Below are 17,741 nucleotides of genomic sequence, written 5' to 3' on the forward strand. Positions count from 1 at the left end.
TCAGGAGATCGAGACTATCCTGGCTAACACGGTGAAACTCCCTCTCTACTAAAAATACAAAAATTAGCCGGGCGCGGTGGCGGGCGCCTGTAGTCCCAGCTACACGGGAAGCTGAGGCAGGAGAATGGTGTGAACCTGGGAGGCGGAGCTTGCAGTGAGTGGAGATTGCGCCACTGCACTCCAGCCTGGGCGACAGAGCAAGACTCTGTCTTCTGTCTCAAAAAAAATCAAAGAGAAAAGAAAACTTTAAAAAAAGAAAACAGATTGATTTGAAGGAGTGAAGAAGTGGCTTCTCCGAGGAGAGGACATTTGAGCTAAGATCTAGAGGTTGCCAGCATGCACTAAGAAGCACGTCTAGGACAGGATCAACAAGTGCAAACGCCCTGGGCTGGGAACAAGTGTGGCATGTTCAAAGATCAGGAAGCAATTGAGTGTGACTGGAGCAGAGTGAGCAGGGGGAGACCGCCTGGGGAGACAGCAAGGACTCGGCTCATGTAGGACCTTGTAGGTCATTATAAAGAAAATGGATTTTGTTCTAAGTGCAATCAATCATCCTGGACTCTCCTCTTCTTCTTTTTCACACACACACCCCAAGCCCATCAGCAAATCCTGTTGTCTCTATTTTCTTTTTTTTTTTTTTCTTTTTTTTTTTTTTTTTTTTTTTTTTTGAGACGGAGTCTCGCTGTGTCTCCCAGGCTAGAGTGCAGTGGCGAGATCTCGGCTCACTGCAAGCTCCGCCTCCCGGGTTCACGCCATTCTCCCGCCTCAGCCTCCCAAGTAGCTGAGACTACAGGCGCCCGCCACCACGCCCGGCTAGTTTTTTGTATTTTTAGTAGAGACGGGGTTTCACCATGTTAGCCAGGATAGTCTCGATCTCCTGACCTCGTGATCCACCCGCCTCGGCCTCCCAAAGTGCTGGGATTACAGGCTTGAGCCACCGCGCCCGGCCTGTTGTCTCTATTTTCAAAACATATCCAGATTCCACCCACTTTCTGCCCTTCATGGCCTGCACCCCAGTCCTGTCCATCATCGTCTGCTGCCTGGATTATGGTAGCATTTTCATCACTGGGCTCCTGCCCCCCAAGTTTGCTCTCCCCACACAGCCAGAGCGGGTTATCTGAAGCATATCTCTGGGCTGAGCACAGTGGCTCACGCCTGTAATCCCAACAGTTTGGGAGGCCAAGGTGGGTGGATCACTTGAGGTCAGGAGTTTGAGACCAGTCTGGACAACATGGAGAAACCCCATCTCTACTAAAAATACAAAAATTAGCCAGTGGTGGTGGCACATGCCTGTAACCCCAGTTACTCGGAAGGCTGAGGCAGGAGAATCGCTCGGACCCAGGAGACAGAGGTTGCAGTGAGCCAAGATCGCACCGCTGCACTCCAGCCTGGGCAAAAGAGTGAGATTCCATCTCAACTAATAATAATAATAATAATTAATTAAGCATATATCTGCATCCAACCACTTTCTGGCTCAAACCTCCAACAGCTTCTTTCATAATTTGAATAAAATGCAAAGCCCTCACTATGCCCTCCTCCATCCCTCCTCAACCCTCATCACATTTCTGGCCTCTTTCCCCTCCTTCCTTCCCTTGGCTAACTTCACTCCAGCCCCATCAGCCTCCTCCCTGTTCCCGGAACATTCCAATCCCACTCCAGCCACAGGACCTTTGCACCTCTGCCTAGCGTGCTTCTCCCACAGACACCTCCCTCGCTCCATCCCGCACTTCATTCAGGTCTCTGGTTAAATGCCACCTCCTCAGAGACAACTCTAGTTAAAATAGCAGCTCCTGGCCTCAGGCACAAGCCACAACACCCAGCCAAAATTATGAATAAATAAATGTATTGGCCGGGTGCAGTGGCTCATGTTTGTAATCCTAGCACTTTGAGAGGCCAAGGCGGGTGGATCACCTGAAATCAAGAGTTCGGGACCAGCTGGCCAACACATTGAACCCCATCTCTACTAAAAATACAAGAATAAGCCAGGCATGGTGGCTCGTGCCTGTAATCCCAGCCACTCGAGAGGCTGAGGCAAGAGAATCACTTGAACCCAGGGAGCGGAGGTTGCAGCAAACCGAGATCGCACCACTTCACTCCAGCCTGGGCAAAAGAGCAAAAAACTCCATCTCAAAATAAAATAATAAAATAAAATAAATGTATCAATTAGTCATGCTCCATGCCTCTCCCCAATGTCCAAAAGCATGCACCCAGCATGAAGAGAGTCAGGTGGGATCCAGGCTGTGCCCTACCTCATATAGACACTTAGAAAACCTGAAGTGAGGGGCAGATTTGGGGCCTTGATTAAGGAAAACTGCCCACCAGAGGGTCTGGACCTAAGGCTTCAAGGCAGAGAGAAGGGATAGATTAAAAGGCACACTTGGCTGGGCGTGGTGCCTCACGCTATAATCCCAACACTTTGGGAGGCCGAGGAGAGTGGATCACCTGAAGTCAGGGGTTCGAGACCAGCCTGGCCAATATGGTATAACCCCGACTCTACTAAAAATACAAAAATTAGCCAGGCGTGGTGGTGGGCACCTGTAGTCCCAGCTATTCGGGAGGCTGAGGCAGGAGAATCACTTGAACTAGGGAAGTGGAGGCTGCAGTGAGCTGAGATGGTACCACTGCACTCTAGTCTGGGCAACAGAGCGAGACTCCATCTCAAAATAAATAAATAAATGGCACATCCACTCATTTCTAGAGAACGATGGTCTCCATCCCTGTGTGGACGTGCTGGGGACACAGCAGTGGTTGAGATGGTCCAGACTTTGCCTTAAGCTTGGAGTCCAGAAGAGTAACAGACTCATCACCAGACAGTGATGCCCAGAGGGGTCCAGGTGGGATGGGGAGCACAGGCAGAGGCGTCGGGGCTGGGGCAAGAGGGACACAGGCAGAGGGGTCCGGGCGGGGTCTGGGGGGCACAGGCAGAGGGATCCGGCCAGGGATTGGGGGCACAGGCGGAGGGCTCGGGGCTGGGGCGGGGGAGGCACAGGGCACTGTGGGAGCCCAGAGGCGGCTGTCTCCTGGCCTAGAGTGACAGTCAGGGAAGCCTTCCTGGAGGAGAGAACACCCGGCCTGCATGTGAATCCTTTTGAGTCCTGACCCCCTGATCTACGCGAACACAGGGTAGGGTTCCTGCTCTGACCCCTCGGGGCCTTAATGCCTGATGTTCCCATCGCTTAAGTTTTGGGGAACAAACCCTAAAAGTCTCGACCTGTGGTCGCTTCTCCTAATCCTGGAACCCAAGGGTTTGCCCACCAGAGGGCGCTGTGGCCCCAGTCTTTGTCCAGCAGAGGCTGCTTCGGAAGCCTCAGATCCGGGAGACATCCTGCAGGTCTTGGGGCTGCCGGTGGAGACACTGGGCCCCCAAACCTGAGCCTCAGACCCTGCCCAGGACCTGGTCACCAGGGTCTCTTCCCTCTCCTTCTCTCTCTCACACACAAATACACACATACACGCCTCTAATCCAAGGTTCCGGTGGACCTGGAATCACAGAAAACTCTCTGCCCCATGCCCGCTGGGTCCAGCTTTTGCCTCTGAAGGAGATACGACTGCTAACAGCCACTTCTCCCCTCTCCTCCCCGCTACAGTTCAGAGGAAGCCTCCCCTAAGCGGCCCTTGGGATGTTCAGGTGTGCTCGTCAGAAGTTTCCTGCCCAGGTCTGGCGCAGTGGCTCATGCCTGTAATTCCAGCACTTTGGGAAGCGGAGGCAGGCTGACCACCTGAGGTCAGGAGTTTGAGACCAACCTGGCCAAAATGGTGAAACCCTGTCTGTACTAAAAGTACAAAAAATAACTGGCTGAGCGTGGTGGCAGGTGCCTGTAATCCCCAGCTACTCAGGAGGTTGAGATGAGAGAATCGCTTGAACCCAGGAGGCGGACACTGCAGTGAGCTGAGATCATGCCACTGCACTCCAGCCTGGGCAACAAGAGCGAGACCCTGTATCAAAAACAAAAAAAGTTTCCTGCCCAGATGGGGATGCTGAGGTGCAGAAGAGGTGGGGCTGGTGGGGCCACGCAGCATCAGGGCAACAACACTCATGACCATAATAGCAAATAAGGAACCGTTGGTTTAGCTCCTCCTGAGTCAGGATCTGTACTGAGCTTTAACAAACTACACACATCACTGGATCATATAGACCACACTTGGGAAGCAGGAGCCCAAACCTCAGCAATGAGCTGAGGCAGGAAGCCCTCATCCTTCATGGCAGGGAGAACTGGGGTTTGAACCCAGGTGTCTCATGCTGGGATGCTGGATGTAATCCCAGCATCCAGCACTTTGGAAAGCCAAGGTGGGAGTTTTGTTTTGTTTTTGTTTTTGTTTTGCTATTTTGAGACAGAGTCTCACTCCGTCGCCCAGGCTGGAGTTCAGGGGCACCATCTCAGCTCACTGCAACCTCCGCCTCCTGGGTTCAAGCGATTCTCCTGCCTCAGCCTCCTAAGTAGCTGGGACTACAGGCATGCACCACCACATCTGACTAATTTTTGTATTTTTAGTAGAGATGAGGTCTCACCATGTTGGCCAGGCTGATCTCGAACTCCTGACCTCAAGCGATCCACCCACCTCGGCCTCCCAAAATGCTGGGATTACAGGCGTGAGCTACCGCGCCTGGCCAGGAGGATCATTTGAGCCCAGGAGTTTGAGACTAAACAAGGCAACATAGTGAGACCCCATCTCTACAAAAGATTAAAAATAAATTAGCCAAGTGTGGTGGGGGGCACTTATACTCCCAGCTATTCAGGAGGCTGAGGCAGGAGGGTGACTTGAGCCCAACCTGGGCTTCTGAAGGAGACATGATTGCTAAGGTCGAGGCGAGAGTAGTGAGTCTGTGATTGTGACACTAAAAAATACAAAAAACTAGCCCAGCCTGGAGTGCAGAGGGGAGACTTGACCCACAGCTTGACAGGAGCTGAGCGAGACTCTGGCGACAGAGCGAGAAAAAAAAAAAAAAAAAAAAAAAAAATAAATAAATAAATTAGCCAAGTGTGGTGGGGGGCACTTATACTCCCACTATTTCAGGAGGGCTGAGAAAAACTTGGGCTTCTGAAGGAGACATGATTGCTAAGGTCGAGGCAGTAGTGAGCTGTGATTGTGACACTGCACTCCAGCCTGGAGTGCAGAGGGAGACTTGGCATGGTGGCTCAGGCTGGGCATAGTGGCTCATGCCTGTAATCCCAACTCTTTGGGAGGCTGAGGCAGGCGGACCACGAGGTCAAGAGATTGAGGCCATCCTGGCCAGCATGGTGAAACCCTGTCTTTACTAAAAATACAAAAATTAGCTGGGCATAGTGGCGTGCACCTATAGTCCCAGCTACTCAGGAGGCTGAGGCAGGAGAATCCTTGAACACAGGAGGGAGAGGCTGCAGTGAGCCAACATTGAGCCAATGTACTCCAGCCTGACGACAAAGTGAGACTCTGTCTCAAAAAAAAAAAAAATAAAAAAAAAACGGAAAGGAAAAAGAAAGAAGAAAGAAAGGAAAGGAAAAGGAAAAGGAAAGGGAAAGGGAAAAGAAAAGAATCTCTGTGACTATTGGTGGGGGCACAGACTGTGGAGGCAAAGGGGAGAGCAGAGACCAGGGAAGTGGTGCCAAGATGGGTCAGAAGGGAAGGGGAGCAACAGGGTGGGTATGAGAAGGGGATGGGAAGTAAGAGAATGTGGCTATTATATGACCACCAACGTGGTGGCCTAAAACAACAGAAATGGGCGGGCAAGGGTCACGCCTGGAATCCCAGCACTTTGGGAGGCCAAGGAGGGCAAGATCACTTGAGGTCAGGAGTTCAAGACCAGCCTGGCCAACATGGTGAAACCCCGTCTCAACTAAAAATACAAAAATTAGCTGGGTGTGGTGATGCATGTCTGCAGTGTCAGCTACTCAGGAGGCTGAGGCAAGAGGATCACCTGAGCCTGAAAGTTGGAGGCAGTAGTGAGCTATGATCACACCACTACACTCCAGCCTGGACAACAGAGTCTCTCTCTCTAAAAAAAAAAAAAAAAAAAAAAGAAAGAAAAGAAAAGAAAAAGAAAGAAGAAAATAAAATAGATTCAGCAGAACACAGATTCTAAAAAGAAAAAAGCAAATAAAAAATAATTTTAAAAGAGAAAACAGATTGATTTGAAGGAGTGAAGAAGTGTGGTGGCAGGCGCCTGTAATCCCAGCTACTCGGGAGGCTGAGGCAGGAGAACTGCTTGAACCCAGGAGGTGGAGATTGCAGTGAGTCGTGATGGCGCCATTGCACTCCAACCTAGGTGAGAAATGAGAGAGCGATACGTTTCTCAAAAAACAAACAAACAAAAACACAGAAATGTATCCTCTGACACCTTAGAGGCCAGAAGTCCAAAGTCAGTGTCACTGGGCTGACAGCAAGGTGTGGCCCGGGCTGTGTTCCTTCGGGAGGCTCTAGGGGAAAATCTGTTCCTCTCCAGTTCCAGCTTATGGGGGTTGCTGGCAGTCCTAGGCTTGGCCACATCACTCCAGTCTTCAAGGCCAGCATCTCCACATCTCTGCTCCACCTTCACAGCACCTTCTGCTGTCTGTGTCAAGTCTCCCTCTGCCTCCCTCTTAAAGGGCACATATAATCGCTTTTGGAACTCACCTAGATAATTCAGGAGAATCTACCTCCCCTCAGGTCCCCCTTCTTTTATTTGAGACACAGTCTCACTCTGTCCCCAGGCTGGAGTGCAGTGGCGCCATCTTGGCTCACTGCAACCTCCGCCTCCCAGGTTCTAGCTATTCTTCTGCCTCAGCCTCCTGAGTGGCTGGGATTACAGGCGCCTGCCACCATGCCCAGCTAATTTTTGTATTTTTAGTAGAAACGGGGTTTCACTGTGTTGGCCAGGATGGTCTCAATCTCTTTTTTTTTTTTTTTTTTTTTTTTTTGAGACGGAGTCTCGCTCTGTCACCCAGGCTGGAGTGCAGTGGCCGGATCTCAGCTCACTGCAAGCTCCGCCTCCCGGGTTCACGCCATTCTCCGGCCTCAGCCTCCCGAGTAGCTGGGACTACAGGCGCCCGCCACCTCGCCCGGCTAGTTTTTTTTTTTGTATTTCTTAGTAGAGACGGGGTTTCACCGTGTTAGCCAGGATGGTCTCTATCTCCTGACCTCGTGATCCGCCCGTCTCGGCCTCCCAAAGTGCTGGGATTACAGGCTTGAGCCACCGCGCCCGGCCTGTTGTTGTTTTATAGAGAGAGTGTCTCACTTTGTTGCCCGGGCTGGTCTCAAACTCCTGGCCTCAAGTGATCCTCCCACCTCAGCCTCCCAACACCCTGTGATTACAGGCATGAGCTGCCACACCCAGCCAGATCCCATGTTAAGATGCTTAACTCAATCTCATCTGCAAAGACTCTTTCCTTCTACGGAACTATGATCTCTTTGGGGAGGCATGATTCAGCCTCCCCCAGCAGAGTGGACAGAATCTGAGGGTGGATAATTTACAAATCTGACTTGGAGTGTCAAGAATGAGGATGATGCCAGGGTCTGGAACCTGAGCAACTGGAGGCCCCTGAGATGGGGCCGCATGAGAAAGGGGCAGGTTAGGGAGAGGCCAGGAAATCCAGAGGTGTTGGGTCTGATATACGCATCAGACATCCAAGTGTTGTTGGGTGAATCTGAAGGTCAGAGAAGAGGTCAGGCTGGAGAGAATGGTGGAAGACTGTTGATGTTACGTAAAGTCATCTTCTCCACGCAGGCATTCTCCCCAGGGGAGCTCACTCAGCCTTCTCACTGTAGGTAACATCAACAGTCTTCCAAACGTCAGAGACCCCGGCTGACCAGCATTGACAGGTGAGAGAGTGAAGAGGAACCAGCTGAGAACGAGGATGGAGACAGAGGAGGCAGGGAGGGGAGAGGAGGCCAGAGACAGTGGCCCTGTAAAGAAAACATTCAGACGGGCATGGTGGCTCACAGCTGCAAGCCCAGCACTGGGCAGCTGAGGGGGAAGGATCTCTTGAGCCGAGGAGTTTTCTTTTTTTTTTTTTTTTTTTTTTTTTTTTTTTTTTTTTTTTTTTGAGACGGAGTCTTGCTGTGTCAACCAGGCTGGAGTGCAATGGCCAGATCTCGGCTCACTGCAAGCTCCGCCTCCCGGGTTCACGCCATTCTCCTGCCTCAGCCTCCCGAGTAGCTGGGACTACAGGCACCCGCCACCTCGCCCGGCTAGTTTTTTTTTTTTGTATTTTTTATTAGAGACGGGGTTTCACCGTGTTAGCCAGGATGGTCTCGATCTCCTGATCTCGTGATCCGCCCGTCTCGGCCTCCCAAAGTGCTGGGATTACAGGCTTGAGCCACCGCGCCCGGCCGAGCCGAGGAGTTTTCAAGACCAGCCTGAGCAACATACTGAGACCCTCGTCTCTACAAAAAATAAGAAAATTAGCAGGGCACGGTGGTGCATGCCTGTAGCCCCAGCTACTGGGGAGGCTGAGGGGGGAGGATCACCTGAGCCTCCGTGCTTCCCTTGCTCATAGTGAGGGTTCCAAGTGTGTCTCTCTCCTTTCCCCGTCCTTGCTCACAAGCTTCTTATTTTGTGGAAGCCACTAGAAGAGAACACCCTAATTCCCTCCTCTCCTGCTGACTGGCCCACCTCCTGGCTTCTGTGCTGGTAGGTAGTTTCGGGTGCTGTTGGGATGAATCAGCTGTCTCTAACTGACCCCTCCTTGGGGACTTTCCCCATTTTCTTTTTTTTTTTTTTTTCTTCTGTATGTGCCGCTACATAGGGACCCTTTTGTAGGATTATTTTTAAATTTTTTAAAAAATTTCAATCGTTTTGGGGCACAGGTGGTTTTTGGTTGCATGGATAAGTTCTTTAGTGGTGATTTCTGAGATGTTAGTGCACTTGTCACTGCAGCATGTACACTGTATCCAGTATGTAGTCTCTATCCCTCACCACCTCCCAGTCTTCCCTGCCCCAAGTCCCCAGAGTCCATTATATCATTCTTATGCCACTGTGTCCCCACACCTTAGGTCCCACTTACAAGTGAGAACATACAGTTTTTGGTTTTCCATTCCTCAGTTACTTTACTTAGAATAATGGCCTCCAAGACTGGGCACGGTGGCTCACGCCTGTAATCCCAGCACTTTGGGAGGCCTAGGCGGGTGGATCACCTGAGGTCAGGAGTTCGAGACCAGCCTGGCGAATATGATGAAACCCCTTCTCTACTAAAAATACAAAAAAATTAGCCGGGGCCGGGCGCGGTGGCTCAAGCCTGTAATCCCAGCACTTTGGGAGGCCGAGGCGGGCGGATCACAAGGTCAGGAGATCGAGACCATCCTGGCTGACACGGTGAAACCCCGTCTCTACTAAAAAATACAAAAAACTAGCCGGGCGAGGTGGCGGGCGCCTGTAGTCCCAGCTACTCGGGAGGCTGAGGCAGGAGAATGGCGTGAACCCGGGAGGCGGAGCTTGCAGTGAGCTGAGATCCGGCCACTGCACTCCAGCCTGGGCGACAGAGCGAGACTCCGTCTCAAAAAAAAAAAAAAAAAAAAAAAAAAAAATTAGCCGGGTGTGGTGGCGCGTGCCTGTAATCCCAACTACTCAAGAGACTGAGGCAGGAGAATCGCTTGAACCCAGGAGGTGGAGTTTGCAGTGAGCCGAGATCCTGCCATTGCACTCTAGCCTGGGCCACAGAGCGAGACCTTCGTCTCAAACAAACAAAAAAAAGAATAATGGTCTCCAGCTCCATCCAAGTTGCTACAAAATACATGATTTCATTCCTTTTAATGACTGTACATGTACCACATTTCCTTTATGCACTCATTGGCTGATGGGCAGAACTTCTTTTTGAGACACAGTCTCACTCTGTTGTCCAGAATGGAGTGTAGTGGAACCATCACATCTCACTGCACCCTCAAACTCCTGGGCTCAGGTGATCCTCCCGCCTCAGCCTCCTGAGTAACTAGGACTACAGGCACATGCCATCACACCTAATTTTTTTTTTTTTCTCAGACAAAGTCTCGCTGTTGCCCAGGCTGGAGTACAGCAGCACAATCTCGGCTCACTGTAACCTCCACCTCCCAGGTTCAAGCAATTCTCCTGCCTCAGCCTCCTGAGTAGCTGGGATTACAGGCATGCACCACCACACCCCGCTAATTTTTGTATTTTTAGTAGAGATGGGGTTTCACCATGTTGATTAAGCTGGTCTCGAACTCCTGACCTCAGGTGATCCACCCATCTCAGCCTCCCAAAGTTCATCTGGAATTTTGATGAAGATTGCTGTGGGTGGGTGGGGTGGTTTATGCCTGTAATCCCAGCATTTTGAGAGACTGAGGCAGGCAGATCATGAGTTCAGGAGTTCGAGACCAGCCTGGCCAAAATGTCGAAACCCCATCTCTACTAAAAATACAAAAATTAGCCGGGCGTGGTGGCGCACGCCTGTAATCCCAGCTACTCAGGAGGCTGAGGCAGCAGAATCGCTTGAACCTGGGAGGCAGAGGTTGCAGTCATTGGAGATGGCGCCACTGCACTCCAGCCTCAGTGACAGAGTGATGCTTGGTCTCAAAACAAAGAAACAAACAAAAACCACTTCAAGCTGGGCATGGTAGCAGGTGCCTGTAGTCCCAGGTACTCAGGAGGCCAAAGCAGGTAGGATCGCTTGAACTCAGGATTTCGAGGCTGCAGTGAGCTATCGTGGTGCCGCTGTGCTCCAGCCTGGGCGACAGAGCAAGACCCCTTATCAAAAGAAAAAAAAAAAAAAAAAGATGAGAAAACAAAACAGCCAGGAGACAGGTGTGGTGGCTCACGCCTGGAATCCCAGCACTGTGGGAGGCCGAGGTGAGTGGATTACCAGAGGTCAGGAGTTCGAGACCAGCCTGACTAATATGGTGAAGCCCCGTCTCTACTAAAAATACAAAAATTAGCCGGGCCTGATGGCGCACGTGTAATCCCAGCTACTCAGGAGGCTGAGGCAGGAGAATTGCTTGAACCTGGGAGGAGGAGGTTGCAGTGAGCCAAGATCACGCCATTGCACTCCAGCATGGGAGACAAGAGCAAAAACTCCATCTCAAAAAACAAACAAAGAAACAAAACAAAACAAAACAAAACAAGTAAAAAGGAGAAACTAAAATAAAAACAAAACAAAAAAATAAATAAAATAAAATAAACCAATTCACATAGCCACGAGGGGGCGCTAAGGCCTCACGTACGCACGTAGAGGGCTGCGGCGCTTGGAGACAACGTGGCCACCTGGGAGTAAGGTTCTTGGGCAAGCGCCCACTGTGTGCCCCGCGCACCGTTCTACACAGGAACACGGCCCTGTTCAAGGTAGGCGAGGAGCTAATATTCTGAAGATGGTGGTGGGGGGCGGTGAACAGGCAATAGAATAGACAGACCAGAATGTAATTTTTTTTTTTTTTTTTTTTTTTTTGAGATAGGGTGTCCTTCTGTTTCCCAGGCTGGAGTGCAGTGGAGCAATCATGGCTCACTGCAGCCTCAAACTCCTGGACTCAAGCGATACTCCCACCTCAGCCTCCAAAAAACACAGGCGCGCAACACTACATCCAGTAATTTTATTTTTTGTAGAGACAGGGTCTCACCAGGGCTGGTCTGGAACTTCTGGCCTCAAGTGATCCTCCTACCTCAGCCACTCAGAGTGCTAGGATTACAGGCGTGAGCCACCACACCTGGCCGATAAATGCTATAAAAAATAAATAAATCGGCCGGGCACGGTGGCTCACGCCTGTAATCCCAGCACTTTGGGAGGCCAACGCGGATGGATCACGAGGTCAGTAGTTCAAGACCAGCCTGGCCAAGATGGTGAAACCTTGTCTCTACTAAAAATACAAAAAAAATTAGCTAGGCGTGGTGGCAGGTGCCCGTAATCCCAGCTACTTGGGAGGCTGAAGCAGAGAATTGCTTGAACCCAGGAGGTGGAGGTTGCGGTGAGTCGGGATCACGCCACTGCACTCCAGCTTGGCAACAGAGTGAGACTCCATCTCCAAAAAAATTAAATAAATAAACAAATCAAGTGACAGGATAGTGGCTGAGGGTGCTCCTTAGATTAGGTGCTCCACAACACCTCCCTGAGATGACATCTACGTGATGGTGAGGATGAGAGAAACCTGGGGAGAACTTCAGGCAGAGGCAATGTGGCCGTGGGTCATGGAGGGGGCGGCAGGTGGGTCTGAGGACAGGAGAGAAACTGGTGTGGGTGAGGGTCAGACAGCAGAGGGCTGAAGGCAGAAAGGTGACAGGGCACAGTGTGGCCAGGAGGACTGCCAAGGAAAAGCTGTGAAAAGTGGTGATACGAAACGTCTTCAGGATGGTTTTTTAATTATTTATGTATGTATTTATTTATTTTTTGAGACGGAGTCTCATTCTGTCTCCCAGGCTGGAGTGCAGTGGGGCGGTCTCGGCCCACTGTAAGCTCCACCTCCTGGGTTCACGCCATTCTCCTGCGTCAGCCTCCCCAGTAGCTGGGAGTACAGGCACCCATCACCACGCCTGGCTAATTTTTTTTGTATTTTTAGTAGAGATGGGGTTTCACCGTGTTGGCCAGGATGGTCTCAATCACCTGACCTCATGATCCGCCCGCCTCGGACTTCCAAAGTGTTGGGATTACAGGCATGAGCCACTGCGCCTGGCCTTTCCCGCCGCCCCCCACCCCGAGATGGAGTCTCGCTCTGTCGCCCACGCTGGAGTGCAGTGGTATGATCTCAGTTCACTGCAACCTCCACCTCCCAGATTCAAGCGATTCTCCTGCCTCAGCCTCCAGAGTTGTTGAGACTACAGGCATGCACCACCACGCCCGGCTAATTTTTCTTTCTTTTTTCTTTTTCTTTTTCCTTTTTTTTTTTTTTTTTTGTATTTTTAGTAGACAGGGTTCCACCACGTTGGCCAGGCTGGTCTCAAACTCCTGACCTCAGGTGATCCTTCTGCCTCGGCCTCCCAAATTGCTGGGATGACAGGCACGATCCACCACGCCGGGCCCAGGGTGAGTTGTTAAATGGCTGGCAAGGCATCTCACGCCTGTCATCCCTGCATTTTGAGAGACTGAGGTGGGAGGATCACTTGAGCTCAGGAGTTTGAGAACAGCTTAACCAACATAGTGAGACCTCACCTCTACAAAATATTTACAAATTATCTGGGCAAAGTGGTGCACACCTGTGGTCCCAGCTATGTGGGAGGCTAAGGCAGGTGGCTTACTTGAGCCCAGGAATTAGAGGCTGCAGTGAGTTATGATCGCACCATTGCATTCCAGTTGGGGTGAGAGAGCAAGACTCTGTCTCTAAAAAAAATTAAATTAAATTTAAAAAGCAAAGAGTAATGTTCGGAATGTCTGCCTTGTTGGTACAAAACGGGTGACTAGAACATAGCTTCACACTTGTTTGTATTTGCAGAAAAAATATTGCAGTAATACTGAGAAATTGATTTTATTTTTAAAATGGTGACCTTTGGAGGAAAGAGGAAGAGGGAACAGGGTGGATGGAACTTAGGGTGAGAGTGAGAAAAGGCATTGTCTGGCTGCTGAGTGGGAAATGGACCACAGACGGTGGGAAGCAAGGAGCCAGCTGGGTGGGGAGGTGAGTGTGGCTACAACGGGGTGGGGCATGGTGGGTCAAGTACACTGTGTCTTTTGGGGCTTTTTTTTTTTTTTTTTTTTTTTGAGGCGGAATTCCGTTCTTGTTGCCCAGGCTGGATTGCCCAGGCTGGAGTGTAATGGTGCAATCTTGGCTCACTGCAACCTCTGCCTCCCGGGTTCAAGCTATTCTACTGCCTTAGTCTCCTGAGTAGCTGGAATTACAGGCATGTGCCACCACGCCCAGCTGTTTTTTGTTTGTTTGTTTTGTATTTTTAGTAGAGATGGGATTTCGCCATATTGGCCAGGCTGGTTTCGAACTCGTGACCTCAGGTGATCCACCCACCTCAGCCTCCCAAAGTGCAGGGATCACAGGTGTGAGCCAGTGCTCCTGGCCCCTTTGGGGCTTTTCTGTATCTGAAGGCCTGTGGTTCAGTGTTCCCAAGGGACTTCCTGCTGGCCAGAAATGGTGGCTATAGAAGCTAATGATCAGTCCCATCCTCAGAATGACAGGGTTGATGACAGTGCTTACCATGTGCCTGGTCCTAGCCTATGCTCTGCATTTAAACCTCACAACAGGCCGGGCACGGTGTCTCCCACCTGTAATCCCAGCACTTTGGGAGGCCGAGGCAAGTGGACTGCTTGAGCCCAGGAGTTCGAGACTAGCCTGGGCAACATGGTGAAATCCCGTTTCCACAAAACATACCAAAATTAGCTGGGCTTGGTGGTGCATGCCTGTAATCCCAGCTGCTTGGGAAGCTGAGGTGGAAGGATCATTTGAGCCCCTGAGGCGGAGGGAGCAGTGAGCCAAGATCACACCACTACACCCCAGCGTGGGCAGCAGAGTGAAACCCTGTCTCAAACAACAAAATAAAACAGAACCTCGTAATAATCCCTGGAGGTAGGTACTATTAAAATCACCTTCATTTTACAGATGTGGACACAGACACAGAGAGGTTAAGTGACTTTCTCAAGATCACACAGCTAGGAAGTGGCAGTTGCTCTTAACCACTAACCACTGTGGTGTGCCATTTCCCAATTCTTTTCCTTTTTTTTTTTTTTTTTTTTTTTTTTTTTGAGACAGAGTTTTGCTCTTTCGCCCAGGATGGAGTGCAACGGCGCAATCTCAGTTCACCACAACCTCTGCCTCCCGGGTTCAAGCGATTCTCCTGCCTCAGCCTCCCGAGTAGCTGGGATTACAGTCATGCACCACCACAAAATTAGCCCGGCTAATTTTGTATTTTTAGTAGAGACTGGGTTTCTCCATGTTGGTCAGGCTGGTCTCGAACTCCTGACTGCAGATGATCCGCCCGCCTCAGCCTCACAAAGTGCTGGGATTACAGGCATGAGCCACCGCACCCGGCCCTTTTTATTTTATTTATTTATTTATTTATTGAGACACTGCTCCATTACCCAGGCTGAATGCAGTGGTGTGATCGACCTCCTGGGTTCAATCCTCTGACCTTGGCAGGGATTGCAGACTTGAGTCACCCCGCCTGGCCTCCCAGTCCTTCACTGTAACATTGTTCTGTTAATTGCATTGCCCTTTAGGTTGGTTATCTCCAAGGATTGTGAGCAATCATTAACACCTTAGTATGAATTAGCCAATATTTTCCCATCATGGAACAACAGCAATTGTTGCTGTGGTTTAAAGGGACTCTGTAGAGCAGGAGTTAAATAGTTGGGCTCTGGAATCATAATGCCTGGGACTGAAGCCCAGCGCCACCATTTCCCAGCCATGTGACTTTGAACAAGTGACATCCCTAATCTGGGCCTCTGTTTCCTCATCTGCAAAGTACTCATTTTCCAGATGAGGATACTGAGGCCTAACACACAGCACACACAAGACTTTAGAACCTGGGTTTTGAGCACATACCGCCTCCACCAGGACGAGGAACCCAAACCAGGTTCTGTGAGAGGGAAGTAGAAGGGGTTCTGCAGGCCCAAGTGGGGTGTTCTGGGACAGGGTCCCAGGAGCTGGGATGTCAGCAGGAAGGACTTGCTCATCCTCTATACAGTGTGGAGGAAAGGGGTTACTGGAAGCCTTGGGTGCATCTGCACAGAGACGGCAAGATCACCTGAACGGCTGGACAGGCCAGGGTGCTCCTGGATGCTCCTCCTCAGGGGGCTCTTCTCTTCCTCCCAGACTGGAGTTCAGACCCCCAGGATAAATGCCTAATCCTGGCGGGGCCACTTGATGGCACAGGTGGGGACAGGGCCCTGGGGCCCCAACTTCAGTCAGTGGAGGCGAGGTGGGAGATGTGCTTTGTCCTTGGTGAGATAGCCCAGCTCTGACCCTGCCCTAGTCCTAAGCACAGCCCCAGCTCCTGATTATACACACCTGGGACCACTGGTCCAACCAGAACCATTAAAATGTTGAAATAGGCTGGGCGCGGTGGCTCACTCCTGTAATCCCAGCACTTTGGGAGGCCGAGGCGGGTGGATCACAAGGTCAGGAGTTCAAGACCAGCCTGGCCAAGGTAGTGAAACCCCATCTCTACTAAAAATACAAAAATTAGCCTGTGTGGTGGTGCACACCTGTAATCCCAGCTACTCGGGAGGCTGAGGCAGAAGACTCACTTGAACCCAGGTTTCAGTGAACCGAGGTTTCTGTGAACCAGGTTTCAGTGAACCGAGATCGCACCACTGCCCTCCAGCCTGGGTGACAGAGCAAGACTCCATCTCAAAAACATAAATAAATAAAATAAAACAAAATGTTGAAATATAGGCCAGACCTAGTGGCTCACACCTGTAAACCCAGCACTTTGGGAGGCCGAGGTGGGCAGATCACTTGAGATCGCCATCTCTACTAAAAATACAAAAAGTAGCCAGGCATCGTAATGCGCCTGTTATCCCAGCTACTTGAGAGGTTGAGGCAGGAGAATCACTTGAACTTGGGAGGTGGAGGCTGCAGTGAGCTGAGATCGCACCACTGCACTCCAGCCTGGATAACTGAGCGAGACTCTGTCTCAAAAAAAAAAAAAAAAAAAGATGGCTGGGCACGATGGCTCATGCCTATAATCCCAGCATTTTGGAAGGCTGAGGTGGTCGGATTACCTGAGGTCAGGAGTTCAAGACCAGCCTGACCAACATGGTAAAGCCCCGTCTCTACTGAAAATACAAAAAATTAGCCAGGCATGGTGGCGCATGTCTGCAATCCCAGCTACTCAGGAGGCTGAGGCAGAAGAATCACTTGAACCCAGGAGGCAGAGGTTATAGTGAGCCGAGATCACACCATTGCCTGGGCAACGAGAGCAAAACTTCATCTCAGGAAAAAAAAAAAAAAAAGATAATGTTGAAATAAAGGACTGGGCATGGTGGGTGAATTGCTTGAGCCCAGAAGTCCAAGATCAGTCTGGACAACATAAGGAGACATCGTCTCTACAAAAAAGTAAAAAAATAGCCAGGCGTGATGCTCACACCTGTAATCCCAGCACTTTGGGATGCCAAGTTGGGAGGACTTATTGAGCCCAGGAGGTCAAGGCTGTAGTGAGCTATGATTGTGTCACTGTACTCCAGCCTGGGTGACAAGAGTGAGGCTCTGTCTCTAAAATAAAATTAGGTCAGGCACAGTGGCTCACCTCTGTAATCGTAGCACTTTGGGAGGCCGAGACAGGCTGATAATTTGAGCCCAAGAGTTCAAGACCAGCCTAGGCAACATAGCAAGATCCTGTTTCAGAAAAAAAAAAAAAAAAACGCCGGGCATGGTGGTGCATGCCTGTAGTCCCAGCTACTTGGGCGGCTGAGCTGACAGGATCACCTGAGCCTAGGGAGGTCAAGGCTGCAGTAAGCCTTGACTCCAGCCTGAATAAGACCCTATCTCAAAAAACAAAATATATTTTTTTAAATAATAAAATTTTAAAACATAAAATAAAAATTTTTTAGAAAGCCACTACCCACTTCTGCGCCGGGCATGGTGGCTCACGCCTGTTATCCTAGCACTTTGGGAGGCCGAGGCGGGCGAATCACGAGGTCAGGAGATCAAGACCATCCTGGCCAACATGGTGAAACCCTGTCTCTACTAAAAATACAAAAAAAAAGTTAGCTGGGTGTGGTGGCGTGTGCCTGTAATCCCAGCTACTTGAGAGGCTGAGCAGGAGAATCACTTGAAGCCGGGAGGCGGAGGTTGCAGTGAGCCAAGACTGCACCACTGCACTTCAGCCTGGCAACAGAGAGAGACTCTGTCTAAAAAAAAAAAAAAGAAAGAAAGAAAGCCACTACCCTCTAATGGCCCAGCTGCTC

At 50.5% G+C, this 17,741-nt stretch overlaps 1 protein-coding gene across 1 annotated transcript in view; it reads left to right on the top strand.

The window, feature by feature from the left end:
* The window catches only part of SPINT2 (serine peptidase inhibitor, Kunitz type 2), a 230,800-nt gene that overhangs the window by 163,504 nt on the left and 49,555 nt on the right, over positions 1-17,741 (top strand). The window lies entirely within an intron of this gene.

This window comes from Macaca thibetana, chromosome 19 (assembly GCF_024542745.1).
Source record: "Macaca thibetana thibetana isolate TM-01 chromosome 19, ASM2454274v1, whole genome shotgun sequence".
Lineage (NCBI taxonomy): Eukaryota > Metazoa > Chordata > Mammalia > Primates > Cercopithecidae > Macaca > Macaca thibetana.